Source organism: Adiantum capillus-veneris, chromosome 17 (assembly GCF_014529385.1).
Source record: "Adiantum capillus-veneris isolate H3 chromosome 17, ASM1452938v2, whole genome shotgun sequence".
NCBI lineage: Eukaryota > Viridiplantae > Streptophyta > Polypodiopsida > Polypodiales > Pteridaceae > Adiantum > Adiantum capillus-veneris.
Window position 1 is genome coordinate 43,952,230 of NC_140947.1, and position 3,920 is coordinate 43,956,149.

The 3,920-nt window shown below is 37.2% G+C and overlaps 1 pseudogene; it reads left to right on the top strand.

The window, feature by feature from the left end:
* The first annotated feature begins 249 nt into the window (after positions 1-249).
* LOC147437128 (uncharacterized) lies at positions 250-961 on the top strand (annotated as a pseudogene).
* The last annotated feature ends 2,959 nt before the right edge of the window (positions 962-3,920 follow it).

A 3,920-nucleotide genomic window follows, 5' to 3' on the forward strand; every position in this document is an offset into this window, starting at 1 on the left:
ATGATCTTGATAAATTTTCCAAATATTCATAATGATCCTAATTTGACAATCACCATCATTCAGAACATCATTGAAGAATGGCAAGGTGAACTACCACCTGTCCTCTACTTACAATTTGATAACACTAGTAGAGAAAATAAAAACCAAGTTCTCCTTGCATACTTGAATATGCTGGTGCAAAGGAAGATATTCAAAAAAGTGAAGCTTGTGTTTTTACTAGTGGGACACACACATGACCAAATTGACCAAATGTTTAGCAGGTTCTCGATCAAGTTGGCAAAGAAAAGCGCATTTGACCTTCCACAAATCTGTGTCTTGCTGGAAGATGCCTATGTTACCAAGCCCTCCATTAAAATTGTGGAAGAAACATATGATTTTAGGTCTTTTTTGATTGGGTGCCGCCACTAACATGCCATCATTTGCACATCTCAATGATCATAGTTTTCAACATCAATTTAGAATCAAGCAGGTAGAGGAACAAACTCTCATGTGGTGTAAAAAATACTCAAACTCTGAAGATTGGTTGCCAGCGGAGGGATTGAAGTTCTTATTGTTTGTTCCTGATTGTGAAATTCAACGAGCAAAGTACATGTTGCTCTTTACAGCAAGTGAGACACAAAAACCTGAGAGGGAAAACTGCCCTATTGATCCTCTACAATGCCTAAATGAGATCAAGGAGACAATACATGGTGCACATGTGTATTTCCCAGGAAGCTCTCTAGAATGGTGGGAGAGTTTTTTTACAAAGCAGGTGAAGCTAGTTGAAGAGCTCAAGGATGACACGTTTTAGCTTGAACATGCATTTGTGTGGCACCATGGTGGTCTTTGCAAAAGGAGTGGTAGTATTGTGGCTAGTCGTGTAAACAATGTGCAGATTTCAGTAGATTTTTTATCTCTTATTCATGGAGAAACAAGGGAGATGTATGTTGGCCCAAGGAAGAACCAAAAACGTCGACAATAGGAGAGAGAAATGTGGGAAGGAGATGTAAATGGGATAAAAGAGGGCACAATGATTGCAGTTCTTGCCACAAACGATGAAAATGATCATCCCTTTTGGCTTGCAAAAGTCACAAAAGTTTTCGGAGAGCACGATGTATTGAATGGCATGAAAGTGCATTGGTACTGAACAACTGCAAAAGATCCATTGAAAGGAAAATATGATCCTGAGATGGTGAAACCAAGCAAAAAGGGGAAAAAATCAGGAAGTTCTTGTCATGTGGACACACTTAATCTAGAGGATGTGAAAATCCTTGTGTATGGGTTTGACTTAAAGTAATCTGGTCACTTACGCAGAACAACCATTCAGATGTTGAAGCAAAAGGTCAAAGATCTCTCCTAGACATTACAAGGGGAATTTTTCTCCTTTTCAATTATTGTAATTTATTTTGTCTTGGAATCATTAATGAAATGTGAAGGTTTTGGAATCCCTTAAATGTAGTGATTTTAAAAAAATAAAAATTATTTCAGTGCTTAAGTAAATTTTATAATGTCTAAAAGTGGGTTTTTTTTTTTTGAAGTAATTCATAAAATAATATGGTATTTTTTCAAATAATCTTCAAAATGTGGCCCTTTTTTCATGTTTTTTGGAAAATTGGACTTGAGTTGTCATTTGCATGATTTTGTTGTCATTTTTTATGACTTGCTATTAGGCCGGTAGAGCACTTCAAGCACTACCGTTCTAGATCATAAACTCCCATCTATGCTCACTTTAAGCATACTCCTATTTAGCATCATCAAGGCATATGTTGGTCTTTTAAATCCGTATCTGGCATACATTAATCATTAAGCTTGGCCTGTTAACAAGCCCTGATCACTGCTCAATAAATGTGTAGGCTTCAAAGAAGCTTAGCTTGCATTTCTCTGCTCTTTTTCCCATCATAAAAGAAGAGTTGCACGACATCCACCCCCTCTGAACCTGCACAGCCTCCGGTCTGTGCCAACTGTAGTTCAATCTGCATTTGTTATATAGGTACCTTAAGCTCTTTTCCATCATCAGACTCACGTAATTATGGTAAACATATGAAAAAGAATATAAGGCTTATACCCTATCATCATTGTCCTAGCGTAATCATTAGGTAGCTGCCCATCAAAAATCTTTGAACTGTATCTTTCGTATCTCCACAGCATTCAATTATGGAAACGTGTCTAGTGAACCCCGCCAAACTCAAATGCTCCAGTTAATGATGCACATGGCTTGACCATCCTTGTCAAGCTCAAGTATTCCTTACTCTATCTCCACATGGAATGGCTATCAAGTCCTCTTCTAAATTCTCATAATCTAGAAACCAAAACCTTGTACCATGCAACCTGCTACAATAGACATCTGATATCCCTCTAAATCTGCAACTTGCACTTCAGTAGCCCTCAGGATCAAATGGGATAATAAGGATTTGCCACACACTGGAGCATCATAATATCCACATGAACATACATTTTCTGTATCAATCAACATCAAGCATTTCTGGTGCAAATATACTACCTCTGGTTCAAATAGCACGCAATTACTATGCATACTTAAGAGTATCCATCCATATTGAATCTGCTTATGAATATCCTCAATTAGAATCTTTTGGATCAAACACCATTGAGATCACATAGCATTGATGGGCTCTGCAATATACCAGAGCTTCACTTGAAGCATAGTGCAACACACACATCCCATAAGCTTTTGGCAACTTAATTCGTTACCAGAAAGAATTAAATAATTTTGACTCCCTTTACTGGTAGCCAGGACATCATTGACATACGCATCAATAGGAATAACATCCAAAACTAGCCACATTTGGCACATTGTCCAAGGAAATGAGAAACCCTATGCAATTTTTGTAGTATCAAGGATGATTTAGCACCATCACCCCCTCTAGCTGCATAGCCATTACAAAAAACCTTGGGACTCGCTGTACTTGTATCATTAGAGAAATTTTTACCTGTTGGGGTTTCATCTTGATCATGAAAAACAACTTGAATTTATAAATATTCATCCATAGCATCCTCAAGAAAATCACCCTTGGAAATCTCAACATTCATCACAACTGTAGGAGTTATCTCCTCATGAAACCCATGTACAAGCATAGATATAAAATCCCTATCAATAATCTGTTCACAATCATCCTGATCTAGGCAATTTTCATACTCATCGATATCATCCTCTGCTTCCTCATTTGCATCCATGTTACTTAACAATCCATCATAGCACTGTAAAGGCTCATCTGATACCCCCTCTGAAGAGGTACATGCATCAGAAAGCTCTTTTGTATTGTTATAATCATCTCCTTCAGATCTAGTCAAGAAATCATCGATTATGGAATCTTCTTCCATGATAACAACATCTGCAAACATATTGTTAGTAGCAATCATAGGTTCATTCGCATTCTCAGGCTCATCATGTGTTGGGTCCACAATCTTGGTCACTTCATCAGCTACTATGTATATAATAGCTTTATTTACGCACTCATCTGTAGCAAACATGTTGTCCTACTCGGCTATAGTGTTAATAGTTATAGTAATTTCCTATAGAGGCTCATCTGCTTGATGAACACCTTTATAATAACCCATGTAAAGGTCAGTATCTTGTGAACCACTTGTTGTACAATCTATGTCTTCATTGGAACCATTATTGGAGGTAGCATCCATGCAAGCAATCTTTGAAAAAAGATCATATAAGTTTGTTTCAACATTAAATTCATCGTTTACCTTTTCTTTGTTGCTCAAAATATGCTTCTTTGAGATTGAATCTGCGACTTTTAATTCCACATTTTCTTTGGCTTTTCTCCTTGCAGAAATATGCTCCCAAAATTCATCATAGTTAAGGAACTGCATCTCTTGGCTTCGTTCAGTAATCTCCTTTATTTCCAGATCTAGAATCCTTGAGCTTTCATAAATAAATTCCTCTGCAAAATAGTCCCACCGTGTGGGATATG